Raw genomic sequence first — 12,712 nt, forward strand, 5'->3', positions numbered from 1 at the left:
TTGATGGGGGGTGGGGGGGGGGGGGAGAAGGGAGAAGTACTTTCAGTCAAAAGCAATCCCCACATAAATGTTGTATAAATATTTTTTCAAAAAATTCTTCCTACCTGCGAGGAGAAATTCCAAATGTGCAGAGTTGTGGGAAGTCTGCTGGTGTCCCGTCGGTTTTCCCAGCCAGAAGCGAGCCGGTGCACTGACTTACGCAGTGGTTTGGCACTGAGCAGAGTATTTTCAATCTGCACACTTCTTTCCCCTCTCCCATCAGTAATTTTCCCCTTTGAGGCAACAGACTGTTTTTGGAGTCTGGGTTCATATCCAGTCTTGACTGATGGGATGAGTTTTCACTCTATTGCACGAATGGATCCTAGATTGGACTGTCTAAAACCATGGGTGCAGGTCCATAGGACAAAACTGCACATAATCTGGACCTAATTGGCAATCTTGGAAAGATAACTAGTGTAAGAAATGACTAAAATTTCCAGATGCTGTTCTGAGGTTGGGATACAGTGTTGGGTATGGTAAAATGAGCTTCAATCTTCATGGTTAACCTGTGCTAGAACCACTCTGGAAATTCTCAATGGGTTAAAGCAGAATTTCCGTAGTAGTGATAACCTTCATTTGAGCACAACATTCACCATAATATGAAATAATTAATTACTTGTTTGAATTCTCCTTCCTCTGGACAATTTAAAAAATAAACTTAAGACTGCCTTAGTGTGTTACATTTTTCTGCGTGCTCCCTTACCACTGCGTGCTTTCTTTCGTCTATAAGAAAATCCAAGTGGTAGTTTTTGGACCAAGCCACAGCAAGGTTGAAAACAGAAATATCAAGTAGCACTGATAGTAACAAGCATTGATTTTAAAAGCTTGTAGATCGCAGGATGAAAGTACGACTGTAGGGAGTAAGGGCTGCCACAGTCTTGAAGTCCTGGGAAAGAATGCGTTAAGAATAGGGCATGATTTTTTAAAAAAAAAAACAAAGTGAAATTGCAGGAAGGAAGAGGAGAATGGTTCAAGATGCAGTTAGAGCATGGAAAGTACGGAAAAGAGTGACCACAGTAGCATTGATAATATACAGAAAGACAAATGCTATGAGAGAGAGGGAGATTGGAAATGATAGTAGAATTAAATATTAGGTAAACTTTCTTGGTTCTAATCTACAAGTGTCAAAGTGCCAGAAGAACAGAATAAATAGGACTTTCTACAGGGCTACGAGGAGAAAAGTGTTGGCATAATGAGGAAGTGTGCCTTTTGAAGGCAGCTTTAGCAATTCAGATATCCAAGTTCCATTTCAGATCAGAGAAAATGGTGAGATCAATAAGATCAATAGATGGTGAAATAAGAGACAAGAGGTGGTAGTTGCTTGTTGAAGCTCGCAAGAGATACAAATATATACAATTTTTATTGTCCCCATTAGACAGTCGAGGAGATCGTTTATTTATTCAGAAAAATGAACGTCATGTGCACCAAGTACACTAAATCTGAAGGAAGTTGAATGTAGAATGGCATAATTAGCAAGTGGATAGAGCTGAATTAGTGAAATGATAAGTGGAGATCATGGATATAAAGGAGGAACATATAGTGGGGAAAACCCTTGATTTGACGGGAAAGAGTGGATGAAGCTTCTAGGTTACAGAACAGATAGTGATTAGATTGTTGAAAAGTACAAAATGGCAATCTATCTGGTCCACAGTGCTATTCCCATAGGCAATGATAAATGAAAACCAGTCTTCAGGAGCAGAGATCTATAGGTGTGTAACATAGGCAAGAACAGTAGTAGAAGCCAATTTGAAAATCCATTCTAGCAATAACTAATTATGCCAGAAATGTCAAGGTGATGGATAATGTGCGTGTGTTACAGATGCAGACCCCATAGAGCAAGAGGGATAACCTTTTTGAGGGTTAGGCTGACCATCATTTTGGAGAAGGAAAGTTGATATACGAGACAAACTCATATTAACACAAGCATTTGAGCCTTACCCTTAAGAGTTGTGGTTTAATCAACAACTAACTCCTGTGCTGGACAACGACAAAATGAAATAGTCGCAATTTATAACATGCAATGGAATGGTTTCAAAGAGCAGCATAGACCGGGATAGTCCCGGCTTCTTGGATCTTCCTGAGCAGGAGGAAAGAGCATCATTTAAGAGTTAAATGGAGCATAAAAGGTGGCAGAGGACTCTTGGGTGCACACTGATTGATGCGAGAACAAAAAGGTCTGGTCATCAGGCAAGTGCAGCAAGAACTCTGCATACCTATAAAATGCTGAAAAACATCTCAGCAATCCTCTCCAGATGATGAGGAAGCAACATTTGTACCAAAATTCTCACTGGTGCGAGACCCATTATTTAAATTAACCTCATTTTGAGCTTTTACTAAACTTTTTTTTGCCAATTGCCTTCCCATATCCCCTGATACATCAACTCCTACTGGGTTCCATAAGCACCAGCAGTCGACTCGTACCTTGCCTCAATTGCCCATTCTTTAAATGTGAGATTAGACAGAGTGTCAGCAGGTCATTCAACCACTACTGGCTGAGCCCAATGGTATCCTCAGCTAGCTTTCACACACAGGCATTTTTCAGCAGAGATCACTGGATAGCACTGTAAGTGGGAACCTTGACTGAATTGCGCTCTTCATTCAAGTGTACTGTTAACCAAATTTAGAACTCCTGCCGCCAGCAGAAATCAGCAGAGACCAAGAATTGAAACTGTAATCTTCTGGTCTCTATGGCTGCTTTTACCAACTAGGCCATTGGGAGAGCTTCTAAAATCAATCTTAAGTATGATCATTTTAGTTCTGCTAACAGAAATTCAAAGTCATCAAACTTTCACTACACATTAGTATGAATGACGTTTTGCCTGTCAACTGCATTTTGAAATCTACAATAAAGTCATAAAAAGGTTCTACATGGGCATTGCCAACTTGTTATTCCAACCACCTTATAAACATTAAGATGAAGAAAGATCCTCATGATTTTTGAAACAGCTACATTAATTATTAAAATTGATTTAATTTAGTAACAATTTCATTAGAAATCATTGCATTTAGAAATCCAGACCACTTTGTTTTTGCGTCATTAAAATGATTGTCCATTGATACATATTAAGAGTGGTTTGAAATTAACAACTGGCCCATTTACCTTACACCATTAAGGATCAGCGATAGTGGGAAACTGACTGGTCCAGTGAACCACTGATAGCATCATAATGCCAGAGTGTTTACTGCACTCGGTCCCCTTATTGTACAGAACTTTACAAACCGTTGTTCAAAAAATTGTTTTGCATACAAATACAGGAAACATAATTTTTTATTTCCATACTGTTGTTAGACCAGCGTTTTTCATATCATACCTTTTGCCAACTACTAGGCCTACTGCCTAGCAGTTCTATGGTTTCAACCCTAATTGAGGGTTGTTGGCAGAATCAAATACAGATAGTACAGCCATATTGATTTGCCCTCATAAAAAATACTGGATTCTGTCAATGTAAATACCATTACAAAATCCTATCAGAATCAGATGTAGTATCAAGCAGTTCCACAACACTTTATGATTATTACTAACTACTTACAGATATGGAATCAAGCGGTTATGGAGTTGAAGACCCTAAACCTACAAGACAAAAAAAACCCACAACGTATATATTCCACATCAAGTGCACATACATTAAGCCATACAGGTATATATAGTTCCCAGAACACTTACAGTGAAAAACATCTCCCTATAAACCTGTAGTGCATTGAAAACATGAATTAGTGTGACTATTTAATACGAAAGCATTTTAATAAAAACAAATCAATCACATTTTAAGCTGAAAATAAAGTTGATAACATTATATAAATTTTATTTCAGATCAAGCTACAAACTGAAACATTTTTTTTAAAAAGGGTACAACAGCGATCAATTTGTTAAATATTTCTGCAGCAATGGCTGCAATTTACTTCAGCATAAAATGTTATAATACAATATTGCAGCTAAGTTCATAATAACTGCAATAATTTCTTCTGGATTTTTCTCAGCTGGTAAGCTACCCTTGAACTAATTTAAACTTTCAATGGTAAGGTTCTTTAGCTCTTGCTCCTTGTCATCATTTCTCTTCGTTTGAAAAACAATTGGTGTAGAAATATGTCATTAAGTAGAATTACAAATTTACTCAGAATAAACAGAATCATTGGTGTCATGGTGTTCACCCAAGCGGTTAATTAGTGATGCAGAAATAGTAATACTGAATCTTGAAATAGTTTGGAACACATCAGTGCAAACAGGTAGAATAGATTGGGTGGGACAGGCGGAATGGATCAGAGAGCACAGTGCAGGGCTTCAGACAGAATAAAGGCCTGACAAGATGGGCAAGACTGTGCTGGAACATACAAATGCACGGCACAAGATTAGACCGGGTGGGCAACGGTTCAGATGGGTATTAAACAGGGAATGGGACAGATACACTAGGAAGATAACATGGACTAAACCCAAGGTGGATCAAGCAAGAGTACTGGATTGATTATAAAGAAACTTGGCTATTGAGCAGATTTAAAAAACAGATTCTCAGCAGAGATGGGGTTTTGGTGAAAAAAAAAGCCGATTTGCAAAACTAACTGTTATAATCAATTAGTTCTCTACATCATCAGATTTCTTTTTATGTCCCTTGAACATCTATTGTCTGGTTCAAACCTTTACATGTTCTACCTGCTCCCCCCTACTGCTAGCCCATCCCTATTCTTATCCATAAACGTGCACTCCCAGCAGAGGGCACTGTATTGTTTACGAGTACACACATTACCGATTTCCCCTTCCCTCAATATCTAGGGTGCCAAGGTCTGTTTTAGCACTCCTAGTGCCACCCAGCTAAGAACAGTTTGTGTGGCTGAATAGCTACTCTTATTTAAAAAAAATTGTATTGCACGCCTACGCCTCAACATTTTATCACGTTGATCTCAACGCATCTTACATATACTATTAATGGCTTTCAGTACTTTAGCAGTACTGAAGTTGCTAGGAAAGTCAGTACTTTGACTTACCATTTCACTAAAGGGTGGCACCTTAGATAAATGAGCACTCTCACATTAGTGCACTGGAGCGTCGGCCTAGGTTATTTACTGAAGTCCTGATTTGGGGGACTTGCAATTCGCAAACTTTTGACCCAGAGGCAAGAGTGCTATCAAACTGAGCCAACTCAGTATTCATGCAACTGAAGCATCACAATAGAGACTAACACATGGTTTAAATTTATAAATTCATAATACATTGACTAGAATTGTTCTTGCTAAAGGCAGTGCACTCCATATCATTCTTAGTGCTAATGTTTAAAGCACTGGGAATGATATTCAACTGGTTATTAGGTAAGCTAAACAAAAAAAGACTTAAAATCTGTTATCACTAACCGGCTATCAAATGTACAACCTACTTTCAAGGATAGTGGCATTGAGAACATTGCTGAGTTAGGGATGGGAAAGAAAGGACTCAAGCCTCTGGCACATAAGGGTACATTCTAATTTCCAATTTAAACATGCAAGATACCAATGTATTCATGTGACTGAAGCAACATTTTGAATATAGCAGCCGAGCTACCAAGAGCCAAGGCATTTCTACGTGCCCTGGTTTAAAAATGGGGAAAACCAGAATATACCCACCCGTCCACCAAACCTCCATCCGGCATGATTGCCCTTCACTAAGTTCTAACTCTTCCTCCTCTTGATCGGTCTGCAAGCAACCAAACCAGAAGCAACTACACTCTCACCTATGGCTAACATTTTATACAAATACCCAGTTAGCTTTCCACATATTTGAGTGTGACATGCCAGACCGACTCATCCAGGCATGTAAACTTTGCAAACGGTGTTCCATTTTGATGTCAGGAGCTCTGTTAATGATCATAAATTTCCCCAACGTGGACAACACTGGGGTTGGATGGATGTTAATGCAATGGGTATAGCTAGTGCCACGAACCATTTTTACATGCAATTGCACTTCCCCACGGGGGTGGGATGGTGGTGGTGGTGGAGGGGTGGGGGTTGTATTAACCACGAGGTGTACCACATGACCCAGTATCATACTTCTGTTATCTCTCTCTCTCTCTCTCTTTTTATGTACATTTCCGAGACCGGAAACAAAAACATTCTACACCAAAAAAAAACGAAGCGCTCAGAAAAATACCCTAACCCTCCCCACCCCCCCCCCCAGCCTCCCCCCCCCCACCGCCCCCCAACTCACATCCACCTCAAACCTCAACGTCGAGCCACTCTTTTTTTTGAAACCTCGGGGTTTGCCTCTCAACCTAAATAACCGCAGTAAAACACATCTGCCTCTCCCGCCTCCTTTCCGCTCCCTAAACTGCTCGGTTCGCCTGTCCCGGAGGGTGGGGGTGGGGGTGGGGGGTGGGGGGGGGGGTGGGGGCTGTGGCTCAGGTTGGTTTCTCCGCATTTTTTTAAATTAAAAATCAAAAAAATCAAAAGATCGCCCCAAACAGCGACGCCCGTGTGGGTGTGTGTGGGTGTGTGTGTGTGCGCGTTTTTTGCAATGTTAACCTCGGCGCACAACTGTCGCATTCCTCCTCAGTGACAGCATGAGACCCGATATACAAGGAGTCGGGGGGGGGGGGGGGTCACTCTCCCTCTTAAACCACCGCCTCGCCCCACCCCACCCCACCCCAGGGGCCGCTACTCTCTCTCTCTCTCCCTCCCTCCCTCCCTCTCCCTCCTCCCCCTCCCCCCCTCTCTCTCCCCCCTCCTCTCCCCTCTCTCTCCCCCCTTCTCTCTCCCCCCTTCTCTCTCCCCCTCTCTCTCGCTCCCCCTCCCTCCCCCTCTCTCTCTCCCCCTCTCTCTCCCCCTTCTCTCTCTCTCGCTCCCCCTCCCTCCGCCCCCCCTCTCTCTCCCCCCTTCTCTCTCTCTCTCGCTCCCCCTCCCTCCCCCCCTCTCTCTCTCCCCCTTCTCTCTCTCTCCCCCCTTCTCTCTCTCTCTCCCCCCTTCTCTCTCTCTCCCCCCCTCCCTCCCCCCTCTCTCTCCCCCCTCCTCCCTCCTCCCCTCCCCCTCTCTCTCTCCATCCTTCTCTCTATCCTCCCCTCCCCCTCTCTCTCCCCCCTCCCCCCCTCTCTCTCTCCCTCCCTCCTCTCCCCCCCCTCTCTCTCCCTCCCTCCCCCCTCTCTCCCTCCCCTCTCCCCCTCCCCCTCTCTCCCTCCCTCCTCCCCCTCCCTCCCCCTCTCTCTCCCTCCCCCTCTCCCCCCTCTCTCTCTCCTCCCCCCTCTCCCCCGTCTCTCGGCATCTAAAACAATTGCCTCCCGTAACGAAACGCCCCGCACGGCAAACCAGGGGCCCGCGGCCCGCAAGATGTCGGAATTTTATATATATATATATATATATATATATATATATTGTGTGTGTGTGTGTGCGTGTGGTGTGGGGGGGGGGGGGGAGGAGAGAAATGCACCATCCAGGTCCCCCGGTACTCTAATGTAAAAACACTGGGGAGGGGAGGAAGGAGAAGGGGAAAGAGTGAGCGGGTGCAGGCCGGAGCCTTTTCCCAGCCCACCATCGGGGAGGGGGAGGGGGAGTGTGAGTGCTCGTTGTTGGGTGATGGTTGGGGAGGGGAGGGTTTGGGGGTGTTATATCATCCCCTCTCTTCTCCTCCTTCAAAGTCACTGTGATGAGGAGGAGGTCGCTCTGCGGGGTCCCCGGGGTGGTGGTGGTGGGGGGGGGGGGAAGAAGAGACATTAAGAGGAAGTGGGGAATGATGGGGAGAAAGCAGCGGATTAAAGAAGACCCCCCCCCCACCCCCCCACACACAAAAAAACATTTTTTTGGGATCGGATTTATTTATTTTTTTCTAAAACGATGGGGTGGTGGGGGGTGGGGGGGGGGAGAAAAAAATATGCAAAACGACCGCCGCTCTCTCTCTCTCTCTCTCTCTCCACCTTCCCCTCTCTCCATCCTCCCCTCTCTCTTCCCCCCCCCACTCTTCCTTCCTTCCTTCCGCTCACTCACTCACTCCTCCGTCCCGTCCCCCCCGGGACCCCCACGCGCCGCGCCACCTCGCCGGCATCACCCGGTGCCCTTAACCGCGCCGTTAAACGACGGAATTGTACTGACCTGTTGCCCGCGGTAACGACAGAGGCTGCATGATGGCGGTTGTGAAGCTAGGCGTGTGACGTCACCGGAACCTTGCCGCCGATCCGTCCTGCAGCTCTCCCCCCCCCCCCTCTCCTCCTCCTCTGGTCCTAACGCCGCTTTCAAAAAAAAATTTTTTTTTTTTTTTTTTTTGGGGGGGAAAAAATATTGTTGGGGCCCCAAGTAAATAAAAGGCAACGGCAGCGGAGTTCTATCCGGTAGGGAGCGAGAGGGCAAACAGAGGAGAGCGGCACGCGCGCGGCTGGACAAATAAAGGACGCCTTTAATTTTCAGCCAGTGATATCACCCCCGGCCGCTCAGCAGATAGATGGGGAGGCAGGGGGGGAGAGAGAGAGAGAGAGAGAGAGGGCCACGCGGACCGTCTGACGTCAGAATACGCGCGGGCTGTCTGCGCGCCTGTACGTAGTGGAGGTTGACGTCACACAGGCTTGGAGGGGGCACGTGCTGGGGGGCAAAGGGGGCGGGGACATTCCAGAGCCACCAGGGAAGTGATAGGTGAGTGAGACACACAAACACACATACACACATACATAGTGTCCACACAAACATACATACACACATACATAGTGTCCACACAAACATACATACACACATACATAGTGTCCACACAAACATACATACACACATACATAGTGTCCACACATACATACACACATACATACATACATAGTGTCCACACAAACATACATACAAACAGTGTCCATACATACATACATAGTGTCCACACAAACATTACATACATTGTGTCCACACAAACATACATACATACATTGTGTCCACACAAACATACATACATACATTGTGTCCACACATACATACATTCTCTGTTCATATACACACACAGTACCCACACACACACATATATATTTAGGTTGTATATATGAAACATATACATACCATCATTATGCACAGGCACACATACACATAGCATGTTATGTTATACACATAGTATGTATGTTATACACACATACACACATAGTACAACAACAACAACATTACATTTATAGAGCGCCTTTCACGTCGGGAGGACGTCCCAAAGTATCCCTAAATACATGTGCAAGATCACAAGATTGGTCTGGATGAAGAAGGCAATTCATCCATTTGATCTCATCCCTCCAGAACACCCACCCTACCGTCCTCCCGTCACTGCATCAGGTTGTTTTTTAAATGAGTCTGGTGCCCTGGTCTTTCCTGGCAACCTGTTCCAGACATTGATTATCCTCGATGTAAACAAACACGTCCCGATATCTGTCCTGAATTGCCTTTAACAACTCTAACCCTGTGTCTTTCTTGAATGCTCCTCTCCCCCACTCCCATCAAAAAAAAATAGGGAAGGTACAATATTTTAAATATATGTATTCTACATATGTGAGCAGTGATTAAGTACAACAGTTTTATGGGACAACACAAGAGGGAATAGTGGATCTCTTGTATCTTAATTTTTTCAACCAGTCTTTTATGTGGAATTTTATCAAATATCTTCTGAAAATAACATACTCAACATCAGCTACAACATCAGCTACATTCTCTATATCTTTATACTTGGACATAATCAAAAAAATTTACTAAATTAGTAAAATATTTCCTTCTATTTACAATTCATGCTGACATTCCTGCATCAATCCTTGCTTTTCAATGTTCACATTTTCCATCCCCTTTTACAGTCTCTGCAAATGTACACACAAGTGAATAGGCCTCTAATTTCCCTGACATCTTTTTCTCTTTTCTGATCAGGCTGCAGTATTTGCCACCTTCCAATCTTTTGGCATAATCTCCATTTCCAAAGATCTTTTGAAAATCAGGGCCATTGCATCCTCCCCCAGACTCCTTCAATATTGTGGAATGTGTACCATCCGGTCCTAGAGACTTGGCTACTTGTAAGTTGATATAAAGTTTTAAATGCTGTTTCCCAATTAATATTTAGTTTCGGTAGAACACTCTTTCACATCTTCCTCTGGTGTACAGTTCCACTTTCATCTTTGTCTGTAAAAAAAAGAAACATAGTACTTATTAAGCATATCTGTCATTCCTTCGTTCTCAGTAAAAGATTGCTTCCAGAAGTAGATCCACCCTTTTTTACTGTCCTATTTTTTGTGCTTCTGAAAAGCCCTTGCTATTACTCATTATGGTGACATTGAAGCATGTTTGTACTTCTTTTAGCCTTTCACATCTCACTTTTTTCTTCAAGTGTTAATATTTTTCATGTTTTTTCTATATTATTTGTTCTGTATTCATCAAACAGAATATGTTCTAATCCCCGTGTTTGCTCTAATCTACCAATATAGCCATGGATACTTTGATGCACCACTTTTATTCTTTTTTAGGATGAATGCAAGGATTGTTATTACTATTTAACCAGAACCCTAAGAATCTCATATTTAAATATTTCCCACTTTATTTGCCAATTTCTCCAAACAATTTATATGAGGTCGATTTTCCTTCCTCTCTCAGAAATGGGCTATTTCCAGTTCAACATATTAATTCATTTTTCTTTCTCTATTTTCATTGTGAACCTAATTAGGTTACTGTCATTATTTGCTAAATGTTCTCTACTTTTACTTTACTTATTTGTCCCAGTTCATTACCTCAAACCAGATCTAGCGCTCTTGTTGGATTTATGATATATAGATTAAGGAAACAGTTCTCATATTTGTCCAATGCATTTGCCATATCCCAGTCAACCCTGATAGGTTTAAAGTCTCTTACTATACTTTTTTTCTTATTTTGGTTTCCACTATCCATTATTACAACTCTATTATCACTACAAATTCTAAAATGCCTTCAAATCTTGTCTTCTCACACCTTCCTATAAACGTACTCTTAGTATTGTTAACCACTTCCCCTTCTTTCTGCCTTACTGTTTCTCTCTATCAGGGGGAGGATGGTGGTGGTGAGTAACTTGGAACTTGAGGAAGACCAGCTTTGTACTCATGTTTTTATGTTGATTCATCCTGAACATACTAGTATCTAGAATTTTATACATTATATAGGGCTTTATATCAACAACTGAACTAGAAACTTTGACAACCCTAAATTAACATTTTGTAAACCACTTTTTAACCTCAAATTTAGCAAAAAATTATGCTCAGTGCCTAATTCTTTCTCAATAACAATGTATTATTCTTAGTTTATTCTGTCGCTGATATTTTAGTCCATTGGCTCTCATACTCAGTTTGTCTCTAGCTCAGCTCCTTGTTTTAATACTTTGAGATAAAAACAAGATTCATCTTGTTCCTCTACCAATTATCCAGTTTGGAGTTTTTTTTAAAATAAATGTTTGGAAGAATTACAATACTGTGGTAATGTGGGTTTGCTGATAATGCAAATTCATACATTTGTATGAGATGTAAAACAACAGCAAATTGCATTTATATAGCGCCTTTTATGTCGGGAGTACACCCAAGCTTGGGAGTTAGCATAATCAACCCCGGATGTAATGAAAGCATAGATAAGGAAAGGTTTCAGCAGCCTGAGGGGAGGAATAGTGGCAGACATTGGAAACGTTGCAGAGGTGGAGGAAGGCGGAACTGGTAATGGCACAAGAAGAAGAATCTTGCCTCCAGTGACAGGTCTGCCCTTCCAAGTCCTGCCAAAGAATAGGCCACAGTTGGCCTTCGCCTTCGCGAAGTGCCTTCTCCAGTGCCTTCGCCTTGCCTCCTCCCTTTCCTCCTTCAAGGCCAGTCTCAAGACCTTTCTCTTTGACCGTGCCTTCAGCTCCGCTCTCGAATCTCTACCCCCTCCTTGCTCCCTCCCCTCCCTCCCCTCACCCTGACCATTTCCCCCCTGCTCAGGTCCTGACCCAACTGTACAGCGCCTTGGGACGTCCTTCCGACGTGAAAGGCGCTCTATAAAATGGAATCTTGTTGTTGTTGTTGTAGAGTAACTTTAGGTCATGATAATTTCTTCTGTAGATTTAAGTCCATTTGCTCTAAAATCAGTTGAGATAAAAACACTAAATGATTGCACAGTTTGATAAGAGTGTATACACAAGCATAGTCTTTGTGTGAACTCGTAATGTGCAGGTATCTACTGATAATCTAAAATACCAAAAAGTGAATGAGAGAAATTGTTAGATAACCCTGAATGGCAAATGTACCATGTTCTATAATTGGAGCACACAAGAGAGAGAATGCACACCTGCACATGTGTTTCTTTCAAATATTTTCTGTTTTACATTTCTTTCACCATCCTCTTTGGGGGAGTAGTAAGTGGGGTCTCCTTGGGGCTGAGCTGGATCCAAAGTGACATGAGCAACAGATTGTTGAAACCAGGTCACTCCTCTGTGGCGGTCTTGGTAGTTTGCTTCTTGTGCCAGAGTTCTGCAGTACTCTAAAGCACTGCTAATGATAGACCGGTCAGGCTGCCTTATCGGCAGGACTTGGAGAGACAGAACAGCCACTGTCTTCCCATGTGGCTTCTATTAACCTTGCAAGCCAAACAGTGCTTTCAATGACACGCTTTTCAGCATTAGCTGGTTGAACTCCAGCTGTACCCCAAAGCACACTCTGGGGACCCCAAACAATAGCTCTTGCTAATCTGTGACTAATACTCTCTGGATTTAGCCAAACAAGTTGCGTACTTCCAGGAAGACACA

At 43.0% G+C, this 12,712-nt stretch overlaps 2 protein-coding genes across 4 annotated transcripts in view; one reads left to right on the forward strand and one right to left on the reverse strand.

The window, feature by feature from the left end:
* LOC103183932 (sodium- and chloride-dependent transporter XTRP3A) overlaps window positions 1-8,190 on the reverse strand; it is a 62,210-nt gene extending 54,020 nt beyond the window's left edge. The window contains exons 1-2 of one of the 3 annotated variants that reach the window (XM_042346800.1): window positions 8,080-8,190; window positions 3,570-3,610 (exon numbers count right to left, since the gene is read on the reverse strand). The gene's annotated coding sequence lies outside the window, so the exon portion shown is untranslated. Of the gene's footprint in view, window positions 1-104; window positions 3,032-3,569; window positions 3,611-8,079 lie in introns of those variants that run through there. The other 2 variants (XM_042346801.1, XM_042346796.1) reach the window with 2 other exon arrangements.
* A 368-nt stretch (window positions 8,191-8,558) lies between these two features.
* The window catches only part of LOC103183933, a 32,323-nt gene continuing 28,169 nt past the window's right edge, over window positions 8,559-12,712 (forward strand). Inside the window, exons 1-2 of the mRNA XM_042346514.1 lie at window positions 8,559-8,613; window positions 9,853-9,995. The gene's annotated coding sequence lies outside the window, so the exon portion shown is untranslated. The remainder of the gene's footprint in view (window positions 8,614-9,852; window positions 9,996-12,712) is intronic.

Source organism: Callorhinchus milii, unplaced genomic scaffold, assembly GCF_018977255.1.
Source record: "Callorhinchus milii isolate IMCB2004 unplaced genomic scaffold, IMCB_Cmil_1.0 Scaffold2, whole genome shotgun sequence".
Taxonomy (NCBI): Eukaryota; Metazoa; Chordata; class Chondrichthyes; order Chimaeriformes; family Callorhinchidae; genus Callorhinchus; species Callorhinchus milii.